The 23,350-nt window shown below is 40.4% G+C and overlaps 1 protein-coding gene across 5 annotated transcripts in view; it reads left to right on the top strand.

The window, feature by feature from the left end:
* The window catches only part of ZNF366 (zinc finger protein 366), a 266,082-nt gene that overhangs the window by 171,709 nt on the left and 71,023 nt on the right, over window positions 1-23,350 (top strand). For 3 of the 5 annotated variants that reach the window (XM_032474051.1, XM_032474042.1, XM_032474031.1), the window contains 2 exons: window positions 13,140-13,327; window positions 13,874-14,091. The exons of 1 other annotated variant lie outside the window; for it this stretch is intronic. The gene's annotated coding sequence lies outside the window, so the exon portion shown is untranslated. The remainder of the gene's footprint in view (window positions 1-13,139; window positions 13,328-13,873; window positions 14,092-23,350) is intronic. One more of the 5 variants, XM_032474055.1, reaches the window with a different exon arrangement.

Here is a 23,350-nt window from a genome sequence, read left to right as displayed (position 1 = left end):
GTGGAGCGGCTGCCAGGAAGCGGGGCAGCCGGCAGAGGCGCAGAGAGGAGCCCAGAGCACAGCAGCCCCTCTGCAGCCGGCTCCAGGAAGGGGAGCCCCCTTCTAAAACCTGGGGTCCAGTAGCAAAAACGGGAAAAGTCACAAAGACCGTCCTGCAGGGTGAGCCCTCGCTCTGCGGCTCCAGGCTCCACGAGATCCACTCCCTGAGGCCTCTCTACCCGCTTTGTCACATGCTGCCGCTTAAGCCGTGACAACACTGTGTAAGGCCCCGCACACGCCACCTTTTCCAGCTAACTGCGGGTGGGGACACGTGCGGAACCGGCGCCATCCCCATGCCTGCCGTGCACTCCGAGGCCCCGGACAGCAGCAGTGCACGCAGCTCTCACCCCCCTCCCCACGCCTCCCCCTCGCCCCGCCCCGCCCCCGCCGCCTCTGCGCCGCAGCAATCTGTCCTCTTAAGAACCAGATCCTGCAACTGAAAGTGCCGCTTTCAAACCCCAGTTTCAGTGTATTTGTGCTTCCTGTCTACTGGATCCCACTAACGGCTAGTTATGCTGCAGAAAGGGAAAATGTGCCTTCACCCTTCTTCAGTGTATGTATTCACAGTAGCCATGATGTGGAAAGAGCAGGCACACAATGTAAAACCCAGGAATAGGGCGGTCAAAAGAATGGGAGCAGGACAAGCAGGAAACACAGTCAATATTCCAGAAAGCAGCAGGGACTTTGCCCTTCGCTGCCTCGGCCTCCTCTGCAGGAGAGAAGGGCTGAGGGACACACACCCCACCTTTTCCCCACCCCATCATTTGCTTTCCTGTTTGCAAGAAAAATAGATTCTCTGTCAGTTGTCCAAGTTTTGGTTGATGTGGACTTTTGGAGCCCTCACTAAGGGCGGAAAGACCCATCCAGGATCGATACAAAGCTTTTTCCTCTGAAGTTCTTATTCATGTGTTCCACAAATATTTACTGAGTGCCTAATATGGGCCAGGGATCATTCTAATGAACAAACCTAACATCTTTGCCCTCATAAGAATTTACATTCTCATGGGAAAAAAAAATAAAGAACATACCTAATACATAAGTGAATTACATGTTAAAAATATTTTAAAAACATGAGTCAGGAAGAGGGGAATCAGTGTGGCAGGTTCCTATTTAAAATCAAGTGGCCTAGGTCAGCCGGGAGGAGGACTACATAATGGAAAGATGCCAGGCAGGAATGAGGCCATCTGCAGATTAGTTGACCCCACCCCAGGCAGTCCCTTAGGAGCACTTCTTTGTGTTCACAGATTTGCATAGAGCCAGAGAGCCTTGAAGAAGGTGTCTGTCTTTTACTTCTAGAATAGGATGGGAGGTAGAGCATCAATAATTGATGTTTTAATAGAGCATTATAGCTCTGACTTCCCCAGCTTCCATTCCTAACCTCTGGAGAGCCGGAGAAAGGGTTGTGATTTTTGCAAACAAGTAGGAAGCTGGGGGAGGGGAAAGATGATAAAATACAAGGAGTTCTGAGCTCTCATGGGCACAGGGGTCCTGAGGTTGGCTTCTGAGAAAGCTAGTGTGAAGTGAGCCCAGCTTTACGGTAGGAAACAGCTACATACAGCATGAAGTCAAGGGGCATATTTTAATAATCCCAAATTAGGGCTGATAATAACAACAATAATTAAACTAGCTGGTGTTTATTGCATGCTTACTGTGGCATTGTGCACAGGTTTTGTAGGTAACCTCTCAGTCTTAGGCTTTTCTTCAACTAGAAAGTCATGTAAGCTCCATGAGAGAGAGGACTTGCTCTGTTCACCGTGGTGCCTGGAACAGTGCCTGGCACAGAGACGGTGCTCACTGAATGAATGAATGATTGCCGGGAGCTCCTGCTGCAGGCCTTACAGTGAGATGCTGAGGAGGTTTTAGACCCTTCATATTCTTCAGAGTGCAGCAAACGTAATGATATACCACTTTCTTTTTTCTATTATTAACTGCTCTGTGTATGACTCCAGACCTTCATGGAGTGTTGTTTCTTCTTTTCACTGTTTCCCCCCTTCCTTGCCCCATGGTGGTTGGGTGGGTAGGGGAAGAAAAGGTAAAACTGTGTCCCCCAGAGTTAACAGAAGCTGATGGCTAACAAGAATTCTTGAGCTAGCCCCACAGAGCAACAGATAGGGGAACAGCTTGTTAATACTCCTCTGCTTGTCACCTGCCTCCACTGATTAAGCTCGCTTTAGTTATTTTGTTTTCTCTCTTTTCCTCTCTTTAATTGCATCCCATCCCAACCTCACATAGCCCAGTTGTTTTACAGGAATTTGGAGTTGGCTCCTGCCCACTGAGAGCTGGCTAAGGCTGGTTGGAACCACCGACTCTAAAACTGGACCTGCACAGGTGTCCAATGAATGGCCTTTTGATGTCAGAGGCTGGAAATTCCACTCCCAGATCATGCTAAGTGCCTCCATTTTGAATATGCAGAGCATGTAACCCAGATGCACCTGCACAGAACACCAATTACCTCACCTTTTCCCCTACCTCCAATCAGCTCTCCCCGTGCTTAAGACCACCCTGCTTATCTCATAGATACCCCAACCCTCTCTACTTCAGAGAGGCGGATCTGAGACCTGTTCTCCCATCTTCTCGCTTGGCTGACTTGTGAGTAAACTCTTTCTTGGCTGTAAACCTCGGTTCCTCAATGTTGGTGAACAGACCTGGTTTAGTAACAAAGGTGGGGAAGAGGAGGGGAAAAGAAAACCATTACCTCATTTAATTCTTATAACAACCCATTTTACAGAAGAGGAAACTGAGACTTAGAAAGCTAAGTTGTCCCCACTGTCCGCTTACCCCACCTCCAGGGGTAGGGTAGTATTTCGGGCAGGTTCTTTGCTGTTGAGAGGGCTCTTTAAAAACATGCCAAATCCTTTAACAATTAATTCAAAGCAAGAGACCACGTTATTTTATTTCTTGGAGAAACAGTGAACTGGGTTGAGTTCACTGTTACTTACAGTTGGCTCGGTGCTTGAGGAGTATTGGGCTGTGAAGATAATTTGGGAGCGAGGTTTAGGTTATCACTGTTTGGCTTCTCTACCTCTAACGTTGTCAGGGAACAAGGGTACATTAGTGCCTGTTATGTACTTGGTGCTAAGCAGGTTACTGAGTGGGGACGCAGCAGGAAGGATGAACATTGCAGTAGTGATCTCCTACAATCTGACTGCACTGATGGTTGGCCATTACTGTAGAGGATAATTTAAAGATGATACTACCTAAAAAGTTTTTAACTATATATATATACATGTAAATTAGTATGTTATCACATTCGTTCATATAATTACCTATAAATGTAAATTCACTTGTTATCTTTTCACGTAAGGCTAAGACCTAAGACCTTTGCTTTGATTATAGTTCTATATTGTCTTTCTGGGATAAATTACACCCATAGTGAGTCATCTACCATTTCCAGTTTGAGTTTCTTTGAAGTGAGTCATCAAACTAAAGACAATTTTCAAGTAAGTTGAGTGTAGAATCATGTAGATCTTTTGGATATTTCTCCCTAATCTTTTAGAGTTGTCTTTATCACACCTAATTTGATAGTGAGGTTTCTGTGTGTATGAGATTCAAATTTATGAGTCTTTTCAAAGCATTCAAATTAGTTTTTATAGAAACATTTCCCTTTTTTTTCCTATTCACATGCTTTCAGTTTACCTGTGAGTTAATTAAATTATGTAGTTACAATAGTAACACTCCTGGTATAGACAGATATGAGAACAGACATACACTTGGCAGGCTGATCTCTGGCAAACTGAATAACATAAAAGTTGGGTCTGAGGACTCCATGATGGTCTGTAAATATGCTCAGCCTTGGGGAAGCAGTAAGCGTGAGGAAGCAGATGAAAAGTTAACGGAGGGAAAGTTAAGGAGCCCATATGCAGGGAGAAGCGGGCTCTCTGGGGCTCCTGTGATCCATGAAGAGGAGGGAATAGCCGATTGTTTGAGCCATCTTACTTCCTGATAGCATTCCAGCTCTACACTGTGTTACAGTACACATGGATTCCTTCAGTAACTTCCTTTTTTTCTGGGTCATCACTGGATCTCCCTTTCTTAAAGCCCAAAGGACAGACATGCAACTATGACCCTTATTGAACACCATGTCTGGGCCCTCAAAGGTCCAAGGTGTCCAGGGCCCGGGGGCCAACACTGAAGACTCCCAGTCTGCTGGGCATCCTGGGCTGCTGCTGCTTTTCCAATGTTGTCTTCTGGGTTTCCCTGAGTCCCTTCTCACTCCTGGGGAGTCTCTTTCTTCTGGAATCATCAGCATTTCTAGGCTTTGCTCTGGCTTCTCTTTTTTGCCACTTGATTCTCATTTTTTTTTATCACTTTTTTCTGCTTCTTCTGTTTTTCTCCCACTTAATTCTCCTGGGCTTCTGAGTTTTGACATTTCTGTGGCTGACTTTTACAACCTTCAGAGGTCCTGCTCTCCTGGATATGTGCTACTGCCTGGGGGAAGAACCGGTTGTCCTGTCTCCTGTAAACTTTCAGGTTTGATTCTTCCCAGTGCTCACTCCCAGAGGCTTTTGGGGATATTTTCAGGTTTGCAGCTGTTGTGGAAAATAGGAGGTGCCAGATGTCAGAGTAATACCACGTGGATCTTAATGTATTATTAGTAGTAGTAGTAGCAGCAGCAGCAGCAGCAGCAGCAGCAGCAGCAGCAGCAGCAGCAAAACCTTGCCTTTGGCGTTCTCTTGCTTATTTTAAAATTAGTTTGCATTCCACGAGCTCAAACTAGTTGAGCTGTAGGGGGTAAATGAGCTAAGATGTTTGTTGTGCTAATTTTAGGAAAAAGTCAACCCGAATTAAAAATTGACCTCAGGTAATGAACAGGATAAATATTGTTATATAATGAAGAACTGATGTTAGTGCTGATTTTAATACTATCTGGAAAACTCCTGAACACAGTAAGCAAATATCCTATCAGGAAATCTCTTTACAGTTCACTTTCTTGAGAGATTGGAAAACCTATCCTGTGTCTAGTTTCTGGGTTCCCATGGGTCTTTTACATCTGAGTTAAAGCTGGAAATAAAGATCACAAGTTGGCCTAGTAACAGGAGGAAATAAAGGGACCCAACATCTTTAAAACACCACTTTTTCCTCTGTATGGTTATAAAAAGAAAATATGAAGCAAACTGGTTCAGAGCATAGCTTTCTATCTTCCCTTTCCCTTCTCCCACTTAAATAAGGTAGAAAAACAGATCTCTCATCCATACTGGATCTTGCAGTGGAGCATTATTACCCTGGAATTTTAAAAAACTTCCAGGCACCAAACAACTAAACAATCCAGGAACACGATCCTGAAAGAGTCACATGAAATCAAAGCAAAGGAAGTATCAGGAGGAAGTATCAAAGGTGTGGCACTTTGTTTCATTTAGGGGAAGAGGTCATGGTGAGTTTCCAAGCCTCCACCCATTCTTCCATCCCTCCCTCCATCCCTCCCTTCATCCACCCATACATATAGCTTAGAATTAAAATTTAGATGTATGTTTGCCAAGGGATGTATATTAACATATTTATTTGAAATGGTAAAAATAAAAAAAAAGAAGCCCATATCTGAATGAAAGTAAGTCTCTTTGCTAATTAATTTTCAATGAGTACAGCTTTGCCAATTATGTAACATGGTGGACCATTTTCTGTAAATTGTATGAGGTAAGCTTATAGTTTCAAAGTTAAAAAAATTAAAGTATTAAACAATTTAAAACATGGCAAAATTCCACTCTTTGCATTTATTTAATCTGATGATAAAATTTTTGGATGCCAGCTTAAAAATGTGTGAATGAGTAGAGTTTTCCAAAAATATTTTACCCTGGGGCTATCAGAGCCAAAGAAGAGAGTACAGTTGCTGTTAAGAATGGCTAAGGGAGCAATGATATTTTGTTTAGAGAAGATAAAGAGAGACAGTTGTTGTGGCGAGTGTGTTTGAGGATTGTTCTCAAACAATTCGATGCAATTGAACAAATGTAATCACTTGCTTTTTGCAGACAAGGTGCAGTGGGTACACAGAAGTGAGTACATGCTGACAACATTGCCATGTCCTTAAACTAGATTAATTTTTATTTTAAAAAGTATGCAATATACCATTTTGGGAGAAAGTAGGTGTCCTAATGAAATAAAAAATAGGGTATCATAATTCCAAAAACGTTGTGAATCTTGGGAACCATCTTCCTGGTAGAGAGGGTCAGAGCAACAATGGGCAGCACCGCATCAAACTTAAAATACGATCTGGCATGTACAGGATGTTTGTGGCAATACTCTGCATATTATGGCAAGCCAGACTAAGCCAAATGTCCTCTTCAGTAGACAGGGTATACAAATTATGTGCATTTCAGCAACCAGCGCAAGAGTCAACAAACTACAACTACACACAACATGGTCAAATCTCATAAACATAAGGTTGAGTAACAAAAATGACATAGTAGAGGATGCACTGTATGACCCTACTTTTTAAACAAGTTTAGAAATAGGCAAAATGAATCCTCATGGTCAGAAGTCAGTCAGAGTCATGGTTATCCCTGAGGAGGCAGTTGCTGAAAGGGACGTGAGGGGGCCTCTGGGTGCTGATCATGTTCTAACTCTGGATCTGGTTGGGCATAAAGATGACTACTTATGATTTGTGCATTTTTATGTATAAATGTTACACATGAAGAAAATTTAATAAACAAAAAACAGTAGTCTGGTGTTAAATGAGTCCTGGACTGAACAGACAGCCTTGCTAGTCTGAATAATTGAACCTGAAATAGGAAATAGAAATAAAGACGGCTCAGATGGTGGGAAGCCATTTTGAATGAGTTTAGGATTTGGGGGTGCACCTTCAGAGTACTGCTATTATACCGTTTCGACCCCATCAATTGTGAACCACAGTCCTTTTCCTTCTCCCCACCCCACCTCAAGGGCTCTCAGACCTCTGACTCTTACTTAAACTGTAAATCACACACGATTTGGAGCTTACACGCTGGGTCAGAGGCCTGGCTGAAGTCCATGTCTACACATGCATTTCCTCAGTTGTCTGCAGTAAAACATTCATCCCCTTCACTTCCCGTCAGAAGCTGAATAAATCATGAGATGGCTGGAAAGTAAGCTTCACCAGCGTGAGTGACCTGGTGAGACATCTCTCCTGTGAAACCTGATGGGAGGGGCTTAGGAATTTCAGCTTCTAGACACCCACTGTGTAATTTTACAAGTATTAGAGGATCCTCTTCATCTGACTGGCAGAGCAGGGAAAGAGGGAGAAGCCTGCTCTATGAGTCTCACAGGAGGGTTACAAGGAGCTGTATGAGTAGAACAGCTTGGCACAGGCAGGGCTGAGAATCCCTTTTGAAAACCGTGGCTGACTCACCTAAGACTGGTGCTGCCTCACAGGATTTTGAAAACACTAAAAATCACCTCCCAGCTTTTCCAGGGGGCTGTCGCCAGCTGCCAACTGGATGCAGCTCCATGACATCAAAGCCGTCCGGCTCAGAGGGCTCCTGTCCCCATGCAGGCTGTCTTAGGGCGGGTCAGCTGGCCTGGAGAAAACAACACGCTTCAACGTGACGGTCCCCACATTCTGCAGACTTGAAAGGGAAATCCTCTGGATTCTGACTGGGCTCCTGGGGCTCAGCTCTGGCCCTGCCCTGAGGCTGCAAGAGGAATGAAAATATGGAAAGGGCTGCATGTTGCTGTCATTGCTTCTCCAGGTGATCAGAGGCATTTTCATCCTGAAAGGATTTTGCAGCCTGAGCTTCTTTGCTCCTTCATGTCCCCTCATTACCTCTGCTGACTGGGGCCTCAGAAACCCAGCCCAGCCTTTCCCTGTCTCACCCTCACCTTCCTCCCACCTACTTCCACTTTTATTGTACATTTCAGCAGAGCGCTTCTTAAACCTCACACTTACTCAGATGGTTGCCCCCAGTATTGCTGCTGCTTTACAATCAATTCCTATTCCTCCCCACTCCACTCTCTCATGCTCTTCTCTTGCTTTCTTTGATGTTCACTTTCATGTTCCTCCCTAATTCTACAAAGGCAGGATATAGAGGAAGGCCAGCAGAGAGCAAAGAGCACTAGAGCTGAACCAGGGGACAGATGAGCATTTTGGATTTTGTCACTGATGTATGTGACTTTGGGCAAAGGGTACAGACTCTTCTTTCTCTGTGTGTTCACGTGCTCACGTGTGCATGGGGTTGGGTCACCCGTGCCGGAAATCCAGTGCCATGTATTGTGCCAGCATTGGTGTCATGGGAATGCAGAGAATAAGACTCTGTCCTGGCTCTTACAAACCTACTGAATAACATTATGCGCTTTCTGATACACACACACACACACACACACACACACACACAGAGCTAGAGGCTGGATCATAGTAGCTCCTTGCTGTAGCTATAACTCAACACTCCATTTTATTTTTCAAAATTCAGTGAAATGGAGACAGTCCAAGGCTGGTTTTCTTTTGCTACCATAGATGTCCACATAATTGCTGGATTGTCTAAGTGGGGGAAATGGCATTGTCCTTACCTCAAGGCAGACAAGGACATGACAGCCAAATCCAGAGAGATGGAATAGACAAAGCAAATCAGAGATTTATAGAGTTGAGTCTGGGAGAACCAGAAATAGAATTGTATTAGGGAAGATCCTTGGTTATATTTGAATTTTTGCAGAGTCCACTTAACTTACTACCTACTTGATATCTTGTGGCTTCCACTAAACCTTGTGCTCAAAGGGACAGTCTTCTTTTTATTAACCAAACCCAGATTCTTCCTATATTTGCACTCAGACTCCAATAATGATGTGAGCATGCTTTGATTACCTTCAAACATCAAAGATTGGTTAGAATAAATATTTTTCACTTTCTGAGCAATTTACACGGAGATGGGGTTTTGTTTGGGAGTAGGGGATGAATGTAAATGGGGCCATCTGTATGAATACTTGAAATCCAAGCCAAAGAGAATCTCAAGTTTATTCTGGACTCAGCACTGCAGTAGGACCTAAGGATTAAATTTCGATCAGAGTATGAAATCTGTTGTTTTCCATTAGGAAGGAGAAGAAAATAAATATGTCTCAGTTCCTGATGTGTGCTAGGCACTTTACATATGTTAATTTATTTGATCCTGACTATAAATCTCTAAGGAGATATTTTATTCTCTTGACAAATGAAGAAACGTGAAGAGGACATGCAGTAGCTGTAGAGCCAAGGCCAGAAGTGTAACCTATAGTCTGAAGCCACTGTTCCATGTGGTCTTGTCAAACCACATCTCTGCTATCTTCTTTCTCCACATTTAATTTAATTCATTTTGTTCCTCGTACTGTGCAAGTGGTGTGGCACATACAAAAGAATAAGATGAACTCTCTCGGAGAGGTTACTAATTTGAGAGAAATTAGAGCCACAGAAGTGAAGTAATTAGAGTGTATTTTGTATATAACGAATATGTGAGAAGATGTTGAATTAATGAGTAAGTAAAATTCAACTGAGTGCAAATAGATGTATGTTAAATGAGGTCCTACTAGGGACTCCATCCTAGAACAGGTAGAAAAGGTTTCATGGGAGAGGTGGCACTGGACACTGATAGACAAAGTGGACAAATGAGCAAGGAGGTGTGGGCTCACTGGTTTGGGTTAAGAAATTTAATCCTCTGCAGAACTGAAGCATCTTCCAAGAATTTCTATAATCCAGCACTGGACACACAGTAAGAACAAATAAATACTAGTTAGTTGGTTTACTCACGCAGTCCTTGAAAGTATATATACACCTGCGGGTCTTTTAAACTTAAATAAGAACCCGAAGAAGAAAGGGCACCTCCACTATGACTTTCTCACTTATTCAGATGATTTTGTAACTGTGTTGGACTTTATAGTTTACAGAGCACCTTCAAATTTGTCAAGACTGAATGAGGAAATATATAGCATAGTGCCTCTTTAATTATTAGCAGCTACTTCACTAAGTCTTTGTAATTTCTTTTCTTTCTTTCTTTCTTTTTTTTTTTTTTTTTTTTTGCCCTTCTTGTAAATCATTTGCCACTGTTTTGAAGCATTTTTGGCTTAACTACTTTTTAAAAAATTGTTTGTGAGGTGTAATTTACATAGAATAAAGTGCACCCACCAGCAAGGTGTCAGAGTTCAAGTTGCCCCATACCCTTACCAATCCTTGTCTTCTTTATTTTAGCCATTCTAGAGGTTTTGCAGTTGTATCTCGTTGTGGTTTTAATTTGCATTTCCTTGATGATCAGTGATGTTGAGCATCTTTTCATGTGCTTCTTTGCCATTTGTATGTGTATTGTGGTTTTAATTTGCAATTCCCTGATGATCAGTGATGTTGAGCATCTTTTCATGTGCTTCTTTGCCATTTGTATGTGTTTTGTGACGTGACTGCCTAAATTTGCCTATTTTTAATTGATTGTCTTATTATTGAGTTGTAAGAGTTCTTCATATATACTGGTACTTCATCAGATATATGTCATGAATATTTCCCCCTAGTCTTTGTCTTCTCTTTTCATTTTCTTAATGGTATTTTCTAAACAACACAAACGTTTCATTTTGATGAAGTCCAGTTTAATCAATTTTTCTCTTATTGTTTGTGTTTTTTTCTGTCCTATCTAAGAAATCTTTACTTACTCTAAGGTTGCAAAGACCTTCTCTTGTGTTTTATCCTAGTTTTATAGGTTTAGTTCTTATATTTAAATCTGTGATCCATTTCAAGTTAATTTTTATGTTTCTTGTGAGGTAAGGGTTGAGGTTCATTTTTGTCTGAGGATATCCAGTTGTTTCAGCAACATTTGTGGAAGATTATCCTTTCCCCCATCAAATTGCCGTGGCGCCTTTAAAAAAAAAAAATCTGTTTTGAAAAAAAAATCTATGTGTGGGCCTATGTCTGGACTCTCCATTGATCTCTATGCCTATTGTTCCACTGATACTAGACAGTCTTGATTACTTAGCTTTATAGTAAGTCTTAAAATAAGGCAGTATAAATCCTCCAGCTGTGTTCGTCTTTTTCTAAATTGTTTTGACTCATCTAGGTTCTTTGTATTCTCGTAAAAATTACAGAATCAGCTTATCAATTTCCATTTTAAAAAAGCCTGTTAAAAGTTTGATAGGCATTGCATTGAATTCTATATATCAATTTGGGGAGAATTCACATCTTAGCTATATCTAGTTCCCCGATACTGAGTATAGCATATTACTGCATTTATTTAGGTCTTTAATTTTTCTCAGCAATGGTTTCTAGATTTAAGTGTAGAAGTATTGCAAAAACTTTGTTAAATTTATCCCAATGTATTTCATGTTTTTAGATATACTTCTAAATTGAATTTATAAAATTTAATTTACTAATTCTTTATTGTGATATGTATAAGTACAGATGATTTTTTTTTACCTTATATATGGCCTTGCTAAATTCATTTATTAATTTGTAGATTTCTTAGGATTTTCTAGGCTTACAGCTTTCTTTTCTGCAAAGTCAGACTTACTCCTTCCTTTCCAACCTCTATGCCCTTCATTTATTTTTATTGTGTGTATTAGTAGTTCCTTTTATTGTTGAGTATTATTCTATTGTATGGATATACCCCAGTTTTTTTTCATCCATTTGCTTATTAATGGATAATTGGGTCATTTTCAGTTTTGAGGTATTACAAATAAAGCTACTATGAACATTTGTTTACAGTTCTTAGTGTGGACAGGGCTTTAGTTTCTCTTTGGTCAATTCTAGGAGTAGAATGGCTAGCTCATGGTACAGGTGTATATATACTTCTGTAAGAAAACACCAAACTACTTTCCAAAGTAGTTGTACTATTTTATATTCCCACTGGCAGAAAGCTCTATGAATTTCTTCACTGGTGTGTGTTTCCTGCCTGCCAAGTAGACTCAGCTCTCATTTTGTTGCTTGCTATAATGGTCATTTTCTTCCTTTTAACACAGCCCATCTTTAAATATCTCTCATGCTCCAGCCACACGGTCCCCTCTAAGGGGCTGAAACACAGAACTACTTCCAGCCTTATGACCTCCATACAAGTGGCTCCCTCTGCCTTGAACACTCGTCCTTCGGCTCTTCACACATTGTCACTTTCTTGTTGTTCAGGTCTCAGGTTGTATATCACTGCCTCTGAGAGACCTTTCCTAACTGCTCTATCTAGTCAGCCTCCCATCCACACCATTCATCTCTATTGGTTCTTTTCTTTGTAACACTACTTGTAATTACATTATTATTTGTTTATTGACTTGGTTATATCTGCTTCTCTTGGTAAATAGTGAATTTCATGAGAGCAGCCTGATCTACCATATATTTATAAATACCTAGATTAGAACATAGTAAATGTCCAGTGAATAAGTGAGCTTCTCCCTCTGGGAGGACCTGGTTGTCCTTGCCATATCCACAGCCCCTGTTCTACATGTGATTGACAGGCTTTGTGCCACCTGCCACCCTTGGTGACTCACAATGCACATTCCTATGTTGAAGGGTCTGAAAGTCCTTGCAGAAGAAAACAAATCTGTTGAACACAATATTTCTCGAAAGTATTCGATCACTGAACCCTTTCTTTGTGGCTTATGTTTTGACCTCCTATACAAAGTGTTCTATAGAATCCTTATTTGGAAAATGCTAGTTAAATTCTAGCTAGATTCCCAACTCAGTTCAGCAGCCTGAGTACATGGAATAATGGTCATCACAACTGACTTAAAAAGATACCCTCAGAAGTTAGCTCTGGAAAAATGCCACTAAATCTGCCGTATCTCTGAGGCTTTCTAGTTTTCATTGGGAAGACAGTTTAAACAACATGGAACTCTCTCACTATTCCCAATCCAAGTGCTTTTTTCCCCTTTAGAATAATTAGTGGCATATGATTTTATTAAGACTTGAAACTGCACACATCACAAATAAGATTCAGTAATGGTTAATGTTGGTGCATACATGATATTTTGATATGGCCTAAAGAAAATGATTAAACTTTCAGCTTTAAAAGTAATTCAGGTAATTTGTGCAGTAGACTTTCGCACTCCATTTGTCTCCAATTTTATTCCTGAATTAATAGTTAAACTTTGTGTACTTTTATTGTTGACAACTATAATAACCAAGGAAATGGTACTAAATACTGTCCTTGCTGTTCCTACTGCTTTTATCTTCCTTCTCCATTTCTTTCCTTCTCCTCCTCTTTCAGAAGGATGGAGTGAAGAATATAGTGAAGAATGGTCCTACAGACTTGTTCAACAAAAATAAGTGCTCGTATATTGATGCAGCTCAACTGTTACATATCTTTATGCCTCCCTCAAAATGGACTCATCATATCAGCTGATTAAATGTCTCCCCTTGAGTAGAAAAGGATTTTTCAATATAAGCAAAAAGTTGGTAAGTAAAAGCTAACTAGGATTATAATAAATTGTGAAATTTCCTTTAACTCTTGTGTGCTTTGAACAGCTTCAAATTTTCCCAGTCCATGTATGTCTAGCACATAAAGGGCTACTAGAGTTGGCTGCTTCTGCTTGTGGGAGCACACTTACTTTTAAGTCTTTGAGTCTAGTTATAGCAGCTACTCAAAAATCCTTATCTGCTAATTTCATCTGGGTTATCTCAGGGTGGTCTTCCTTCATTGCCTTTGTCTCTTGAACATGGGTCACATTTTCTTGTTTCTTTATATGTGAAGTAATTTTTTAATTGTATCCTTGATGTTATGAACAGACATTGTAGAGACTCTTGATTTTTTTTTTCTTCCAGGAAGAACCGAAGTCTAAAACATCAGTTCAGTGCTTTAGCCTTAGTTGGTTTGCTTGGAGTTGGCCTGGCAAATGAATGGTTCAGGGTTCAGCCAGAAACTTGAGCAGAGTTTATAAGCAGATTTGGGGGCTCCTCTTCTCTGACTCTGTTCTCTCGAGAATTTCTCCTCTCCCTTTCCAGGTGCTGTGGTTGCCCTGAACTTGGCTCCCTGGTTCTTCAAGCAATGAGATTATAAGTTTCTGTGACCTGCAGATTGTGGACTTGTCTGCCCTCAGGCTAAACATTGTAAAACAAAGCAAAACAGAAAATAGGATGCTCACCCAGTGCCCTTCCCTTCTTCCAGTTTTCAAACCCACTCCAGCAACTGCCTGCTTTTCCTTATTCTTCAGTGTTTTCAGGTAGTGGGCTTTTAGTACTCTGTTGAGTTTATAGTTACTGTTTGCAGGAGGATTGATTCAATAAGCGTGCCTCAGGTATTGCTGAAAGTGGACCTGGTCCTCGTGGGAGATGTCCAGTTCCTGCAACAATTCAGAGAGGACCTGAGAAGAGACATAATTGTAGGCTTTCTTAACAGATCATAGGATAACTTGTGATAACTCATGTACATGTGTGTCTCTAAGATGGCTCTCCCTGTTACTTTTTTTTGAAGACTGCCTTACATTTAAACAAGTTAATTTCCTCTCAGCCATTTGCCAGGACTTTCTGCCTACTTGCAGAAGAATGCCCACAGAATCCTCCCATAGGCTAGGACTAGGTGGGGAGAGCCAGCCTTCCAGAGCAGCTGTCCTTTAGAGATGTGTTCCCAGAGGTAAACATAGACCCAAGACCTGCCTCTCCTATGTGTAGGCTGGACTCTCTAGAGGCTGCCCTACTCCTCAGGAAGCCTGCCTCTCAGGGCACATTTCTGCTGCGTGGTGACTGGTTCACCCAGCATCCAAAGTCACTCCCAATGGCAGGAATTCAAAACAGTTCTCCTGCTCAAGGTATGTTACTAGGCATCACAGACACCAGAGAGGGACAGAAAGGAAAAGGCTAGAGCCAATAGAGGCACTTTCTATAGGGAACACATGTTCTTGAAACCCTGTACGCTACTTGGCTACTGGTTTTTATGCACATACCGTTAGACTGGAAAGAACCTTATTGGCATCTCTCCACCCACACTGAACAATATAACACTTCCTTCTCCCAACCTTCTCCTCTGCTTCTGCTACAGAATTACTTGGTTTTTCCAAAGGCCAAGCCTCAGCAAGTACACTAAGGGATGTCATCCCCATTCCCAACATGTAACCCCCAATCCTTCCACCTCTACCACAAGGAAAGGCCAATCATGATTTACCCTTTGAAGCACATGGCACTCAAAGGAGGCTGAATATAATGGGGGCTCTATTAGATAAGAAGAAGGGGGAAGAATTGTTGAGCAGATAGTCAACAGCACCAACTTCACCTGGATATTCTTTTTTAAACCTAGCTAGATATTAATATGTTTTAAAGTCTTTGTTAAAAAGAACACCATGAATTTCATTATCCACTTGTTCTCAAACCTGGCTGCACATAGCAATCATGTAAGGGAGCTCTTTAGAAAATGCTGATGCCAGGGTCCCTCCTCCAGAGATTCTGTATTAACTGGTCTGGGGCGCCGTCTGGGCACAGGGATTTTTAAAAACTCTTCAGTTATCTAAAAAGAGGAAAATTTAAGAAACATCATCATAGTCCGCATTCCACATGGAAAACAGAACTAGAAATGTAGTTGCAGTTAAAATCTAATGTCAGTAACTACAGATCGTTGATAACTGGTTTATGCGCTGTAATTTGTATGGCCTGTCACGTGTGCACACAAGGTTAAAACTCAATTTTAGCATTCTGAATAATCATGTGAGCCCTCCCCACCCCACCCCCCAACCTCGACAGCACTAATTCATGGAAAAATCCCTGTCTAGACCTCCCCCTCATTCTGACCTTGGGATTGTCCAAGAAAACCCCTGCAGCTTACTCAGTTCAAAGGCCAGTTCTGATTCTAAGCATTTCACAAAGAAAGAGATGTGGAATTTGTTCCCTCCTCCAGCAGGTCCTCTACGTTTTCCTGCCATTATTTCTGTTACTGCTGCATGACACCCCTTATTTAAGGTAGGTGTTCAGGCACTGCCTGCAGCCACAGGGATGCCTCTGCTGGAAGCAACCAGCAATAGCTTTTCAGCTATTATAAAAATAATGAAGTTACACTTCACCAGGCACCCACTACGTCTACCTACTCTTCCAAATCTCTAACTGAAAGAAAATGTGAAAGGTTTATTTTTGTTTGTTTTTATAGTTTTTTTTTTTTTTGTTAGCTGGTTAGATGGAACTTGTGCCAGAAATGCTTCCTTTTAAAAGCAGCTACTGATTTATTTCCCCACCCGGGACTTGTGTCCCATCTCAATTATCCAAACATAAGGTGAGCAGGCACTTAGTACCCTGGAAGGTAAAATGGCATTTATAGCCTTAAAAAAAAAAAAAGATTTCTGCCCATCCCAGTGGCCTTTGTTAAAAAAAAAATTGTAGGAAGGGAGATGAAGAAACTTTCTGGAAAGACAGATGTAACAAGGGCCATCTCAGGAAAACCCACAGGGAAGGAAGAGGGTCTGGCTGGTGACCTGGGCTGAGTACCAGGCCTGGACGTCCCTGTAAGGAGAGCTGGTCCAGCTCAGCATGTGGTTGAAGCTAGAAGCCATCCCCAACTTCCCAGGTATAAGGGGCTCAATGAAAATGCTTATCTCAGGAGCCCCAGCAGGGGGCCCCACTCGGCCTGTTGCCAATCCTGAATGTCCCAGTGAGAGAGACAACCCAGTCCCCAGCACAGACTGCTGGATTACCTAAATTGGCAGCCCCTAGTCACACATGGATTTTGAGCTCTTGAAATGTGGCTGGTCTGAATAAAGATACGTGCTGCAAGTGGAAAATGCATACTGGATTTTGAAAACAATATAAAAAAAGTTTGTAAAATAGCTCAATAATTTTTATGTTGACTACATGTAGAAATGATAACTTTTTTGCATATATTAAGTTAAAAATACATTATTGAAAATAATTTCATCCTAATGTGGCCACTAAAAATTGTTCAGTGGCATACGTGGCCCATATTTGTGGCTTGCATTGTATTTCTGTTGGATAGTGCTGGTCTGGATGATCTTGTTCTCAAGGCTGGAGCCATTCAGAAGCAGGGATTATCAGTTAGGGCATGTCAGTGTTCAGGTGGTAGAAACCTCAGGTCAAGTGGTATAAATAATAATGAGAAAACAGTCCAGGGCTGGAAAGCGCCGGGGTTGTTAACATGCTCAATGGCATCATTAGGACCTGGTACTTCTCATTTTTCCAGTCTATTCTCTGCTCTCATCTGGCTCAGCTCAAGGGGAGTATGTATCTGTGGAAGTCCCTTAAGTCACATCCAGACATTTTTAATGTCCAAAGGAAATAAGGTTGGGGGGTTGACAATCTATCTTATCTCTCTTATCAGGAGTGAGGAAATCTTCCCCACATGTGCCCCTTCTTCCCGCCTCTCCCTTGCTCTCATGTCTAATTGGCCAGAATTGGGTCACATAGCCCATGCTGAGTCACTCACTAGCTAAGTAATCAGATACTGCATGGCTTTGGAGTAATCTGGAATGAGACATTCGTTAGAAAGAAAACCAGGACCATGGCAGGAGGAAGAGCTATTTTGGACCAAACAACCCGTGACATCCTTTGACAATTCAGGGAGAGGACATATTTCTGGCTAAGGGTCATTACACATTCTGCTATCCCAGCTGAGCAGATTTAGTTTGAAACACAATGGAGCTGTTATTTGATTTGTATTTCCAGGCTACAGAAGCTTACAAAGTATATTTACATAAATAGACAAACAAAGCAGATAAAATCCCCTAGCTCAGTGTGCTGAAATGAAGAGAGCACTATATCCTGATCAAGAGACCTGACTTTAATAACACCTTGCTATGGCATCTGTGAAGGTGGGCTTTGGGTTGTTAACCTTCCAAATTAATGTCCAAAGATTTTGAGTCAAGATAGCAAAGTAATCACATGAATATTTCTCCCTACTGTAATACAAACACATAGGAATGGTGATATAAATGAAGTATAAAACATTAAAAAATACACGTCATACCAAAGGGTTCAGGACCCAACATGGCGGGAAGGAGAGGGAGCAGAGGGTAATTTCCACATAGCATCAAACAATTCTCAGGGCACCAGCTTAGTGTCCTACAACTCAACTCAATTCTGACACTTTACCTGAAGATGGTGCCAGATCTCACAGATTAGGGTCTCAGTCCCATAAGACTGCCCTGTCCCACTTGTGTCAGATGCCAACTGCAACTCCAGGTTGTCACCTGTGCTTCTGACCAAATTGCTATGGACCAGAGGTGCCCAAGACCCCCTCCTCAGGTTCAATTAATCTGTTAGAGTGAATCACAGAACTCAGGAAACCAGTTTACTTACTAGATTACCGGTTTATTATAAAAGAATCTAACTAAGGAACAGCCAGATGGAAGAGACACAAAGGGCAAGGTATGGAGAAAGGGCGAGGCGCTTCCCAGAGTCTCCATATGTTCCCCAACCCAGAAGCTCTCTGAACCCCGGCCTTCTGGGGTTTTATGGAGGCTTTATTACCTAGGTATGAGTATTTAAATAATTGGTCATTGGCTATTGATTTAACCTCCAGCATTTCTCCTCCCCAGGGGTAGGGGTGGACTAGGGAGTGGGACTGGAATTTACAGCCCTCTAATCACGTGTTTGGCTTCACTGGCAACCAGCCCCCAACCTTAGGTGTCCGCCAAAAGTCATCTCATTAACATAACAAAAGATACCTTTTCATTCACACCACTTCAGAAGTTCCAAGGGTTTTAGGAACTGTGTTAGAAACACTGGAGGAAGACCAAACACTTATTTCTTATTATAAATTACAAAATCACTCATACTCAGAAACTAAAGGAAAAATCTCTTTTAAAAATTAAAAATAGCAAATGTTTGGAAAGTTGACATCATGGGGCATGTGGAAAGTAGGTTCTGCCCAAGTTCCTTTGGAAATGCAGCCAAGTGAACTCGATGCATCATGGTGGACCAGGTTCCCTGAGTGAAGCAGGGTGGTGGGATAGCACCTTCACAAGGGAACTGGGACTGAAATAACTGTTTGACCACCAGCGATGGTAGACAAGTTCCACTTGCCTAGAGGGGCATAGACTGAAACTGGAGTCTCTGACATCAGAGCTACTATATCACAGCGCTCAACCCTTCTGGTTGAAAGACCTGTGGCTCTTCAGTTCCCAGGTAGCCCTAGGATTCATGTCATTCTCAAGGTCAGCCCCAGGGATCTCCTGGGATCTCCAGATTTCTTTGTGGAGTACCCACTCCCCACTCCCACCTCACCATTTGAGCATACGTCTCCAAAATGTCTGTTAATATGACAAGCAGTCATATTAGCTCATTATAAAACATACACAAAAGAAAATTTTAAAGGATGGGAAAAAACCATAAAAAAAAAAACCATACGTTGTTTCCTGCTAATTACAATGGCCCTATTTGATCATGAGCGGAGATCAGCTGATATTAGTTGAGATTTTCATTAATGATTAGGGTATAAATCTGTATTTCAAAAAGCTTTCTTAATAGTGTTAAGTATTTTCAGCAGGCTTCTTTGCAGATCTGATTAGATTATATTGTTTTTACTTTGTAATATGATTGAAGGAGTAGGGGAAATATCAGCTTTGCCATTTTCTTGCTCTTTGCTTAAGCTTGCCCTATTAATATTCTATTCCATTTGTAATTTTTTGGCAGTAATGTTTTTAAACCAATTGTTCAAATTGTTAGTTGGCAACACACAAGTTGTATTATGTTACAATACCCTGAAAGGCAATGAAGGAATTTTGGTATACGAATCAACCACTTCCCATTGTGGAATTCACAGTTTTCCCTCAGGATAACTCCAGCTCTGTTTGTGACCTGTGACCTTCTTACATATGGACCAAGTGAGGGCACCAGTGTCATTAGGTATATCAAATGTTGATAAATATAAATTTCTTATGAAGGAGGATGAATATAAATCTTTTTGGAAGTTATGCCCAGCCTTCTTTAAAGACCAATGAGTTGCATTTTTCATTTGCTCTTTCAAGTTGGAGATTCTGATGAGAGTATGAACAATCATTTGAAGGGGTATTTATGCAACCTTTAACTAAGGCCTGTCCACCTTTAACATATCATTTTCATATGCCACCTCAGATACCTTCTTGCCCAGTAGCTGACAGAGGCTTAACAGGATTCAGTTTTATCTCAGCAGAGGGCGTCCCTTCCTTCTAGGAATGTAGCAAGCTCTTAGCAGCAAGAGGTTGGGACCTATGAAAAGAGGTCGTAAGAGCAGTCTCTATGTCTACAAAGGCTAAATGAAGCTCACTCATTATCCTTTATTCATTTCCTGGGGGAATTGAAGTCCAGAGAGCTGCTCAGAATTCCATGGTTAGCTGATGGCTAAACCAGCACCTGAATTCAGGCCTTGCACCCTCTGTCCAGTGCACGCTAATATTCTTGCAGCCCTCGGATGTGCACTTGTTAAGCAATAGTAACTCTAGCCCATTTTTATTTAATGTAATTATTGATATATTTGAATTTTAATCTGTCATCTTATTTTATGATTTCATTATATCCAACCTCTTCTTTAATTCTTTGTCTTTTGTTTTCTGACTAATTTTGGATTGACTAGGATTTGTTTATAATTATTTTTTCTCCTTTAATATTTTGAAAGATTTACACTAGTTTTCTCCTCTTTTAGGGTTAGCTTAGAGACTATTTTTTTAATATTTATTATTTTATTTTTAACCTTGCATTGTTAACTTATCTAAATCTAGTATAAACACTGATCTTTATCATTGGCCTATAAAATTCAGAAATATAACACTTTAACACCACTTACTCCCATCCCAACTCATTCGCTATTGTTGTCAAAATTTTAAATTCTATATAATTTTTAAATTCCATAGATACTTTTTTTTTGCCCTTTATTTTTTCCTATATCCCAAACTTTCCATCTGGATCATTTTACTTTATTCTGGCATACATCTTTTAGAATTTCCCAAACTCTCTCATTTAAAAAAGTCTTCATTCATCTTTATTATTGAGATTTCCCTCTCTCTCTCTCTCTCTCTCTCTCTCTCTATATATATATATATATATATATATATATATAATATATATATATATATACACACATACTGGAAATAGAATTCTAAGCAGACAGTTGTTTTCTTTTAGCATGTTGATGATACCATTTTACTGTCTTGTGACTTCCATTATTGATTTTTAGAAGTCAGCTGTCAATTTAACTATACATCTTTGAAGGTACTATGTCACTATGTCCTTTTCCCTATGGCTGCTTTTAATATATGGTATATATACAGTTCAGTTTCTTTGGTTTCCTATGATTTTATTATGATGTATCTGGGAGTGCTGAGTAGATACACTGTGTAGGAACAATTAGGCTTTTTGACTCTATGGATTGATGTTTTTCATCAGTTCTGTATATTCTCCACTGTTATATCTTTAAAAATTATTACCTTTGGCTCTCTCTTTTCCTCAAATGTAGAATCTTCTTCAAACAAGAGTCTCCTCTCTCTCTCTCTCTTTTTTTCCCTCAAATATAACGAGGTGGTTTAATAGTTTGTGGCTAATAATTTCAACAGACATTAACTCCAGTGCTTATGAGCCTATTTTAATTGTCTGTTGTTTCTACTGGTTCTTGCTCAGTGTATTTTTTTTCCTTGGATGACGTGATTTTTGACAGTGTGTTGGACATTGTATTTTAAAAATTATTTGTCAGAATAATTTGAGGCTTAGCATTATAACATCTTCTTCCAACGAGGATTTTCATTTGCCTCTGCCAGATCCCTGAGGTCCTACCAGTCTACCAAGTTCAAGGCTTGAGGTTCCATAGGCCCCTCAGATAACACAAAGCCAGAAGGAAGTTCTTTGCAGGAATTAGTTTAGTCATGATTCACTTTATCTGAAGCTGCAATTCTTTGGGATCTCAGTTTAAAGTGGAGATAATTTATTACTACCCCACCTCTCGTAGGTTGCATGTCTTTCCTTTTGCACCCTGACCTCAGGTATTTGTCAAAGATACAGCTCAGTTTTACAGCTGTTTCTTTAGAATTGGCAAATGCTCTTAGGGAAAAAATCAAGTTTGAATATCAGTCTTGTTCTTTGGGTTCTTTTACTGTAGATTTTGGCTTTTAGGCTTCTCACTACTTTGTTACCATTTTGATGCATTTAAGAAAATGTTTTTTATATTTTATCTAGTTTTTTAGGTTTTCTTAGTGGGATGGCTGATCCAAATTTCCTAATCATCATTTATAGGGAGTAAAAGTTACAATTTATCAATTCATCAGAGGAAAGAAAAATTTTCATAGTCTTCTGTTTATACTTCATGCTTATCAATTTGTTAGTCCCTATAAATCCCTTTACATATGCCAAGGATCTAATATATCCTGTAGAACCAAAATTACTACATTTAGCACTCATCAAATCCTTTCAAAGAACCCAATCTGGTATGATATGAAATAGTTCACAAGATAATCTGAAGTCATGACTACTTCTGGCCTATCAAATTCAGTACCGTAAACTTGTGTTCCACCAACTCATAAAAATATCATGGAAAATCCAGTGATCTGTGTATAACATACATATAAAATATCATATACTTATTAAGGGCACTTGCTCTTCCTTTGCCTCTTTCAGATGCTTCCTCTATCCTCACCTTCTTAGTAAGGCCTTTCCTAAACATCCTATTTGAAGTTGCCAATTTCCCCTCGTTCCCACACTTCTTAATCTCCTCCTGTCCTTTTCTTCGCTCCATCACTCTCCACCATCTTGCATACTGTCTATTATAGATCCTGGCTCTATATATCACGACCTCTCCAATCTTGGTAAATCTACTTAATCTCTCAATTCTTTGATTTTTCTAAATATAAAATTGGACTAAGAAGAGTATCACACCTCTTCATACAGATGTTTCATAGATGAGTGTGGTGATAGAAAGTAATTCTAGAAAAACTATTTTTGAAAAGAACAAAATGAAAATTCTAGAACTGAAAATTGCAATATCAAAAAAAAAAAAATACCTGGTTGGGCTTAATAAAATAGAGAGACAGAAAAAAAATCAGTGGACTTTTAAGTAGGTCAATAGAAATGATCCAATGTGAAGAACAGAGAGAAGAGATTGAAAAAAATGAGCAGATCTGCAGGCACTTATGGACAATATCAAAAGGTCTAATGTATGAGCAACTGGAGTCACTGAAGGAAAGGAAAACACGGTGAAGCAAAGAATATTTGAACAAAAAAGGATAGATTAAAAAAATATACAAAATTGGAGAAAGAGATGAATTTACAGTTTTATGGAAGGAGAGCAAGTCCCTCAAAGAATAGATTTAAAAACAAACACACGCACTTAGGCACATCAGAGTCAAACTGCTAAAAACCAAAGTTTAAGGAGAAAAATCTTTAAAGAACCCAAAGGATTTTGTTACAGACTCATTCCACACCAAATAATGTACTACAGCTTAAGCTTGTTGCACTTGGAGTACTGGGGGGAAATTTTCAGTGGAGGAGAAATTGCTGCTTTTCTCTACAAGCACATCCTTTATG

Source organism: Camelus ferus, chromosome 3, assembly GCF_009834535.1.
Source record: "Camelus ferus isolate YT-003-E chromosome 3, BCGSAC_Cfer_1.0, whole genome shotgun sequence".
Lineage (NCBI taxonomy): Eukaryota > Metazoa > Chordata > Mammalia > Artiodactyla > Camelidae > Camelus > Camelus ferus.
This window is presented reverse-complemented; position numbering and strand designations above follow the sequence as displayed.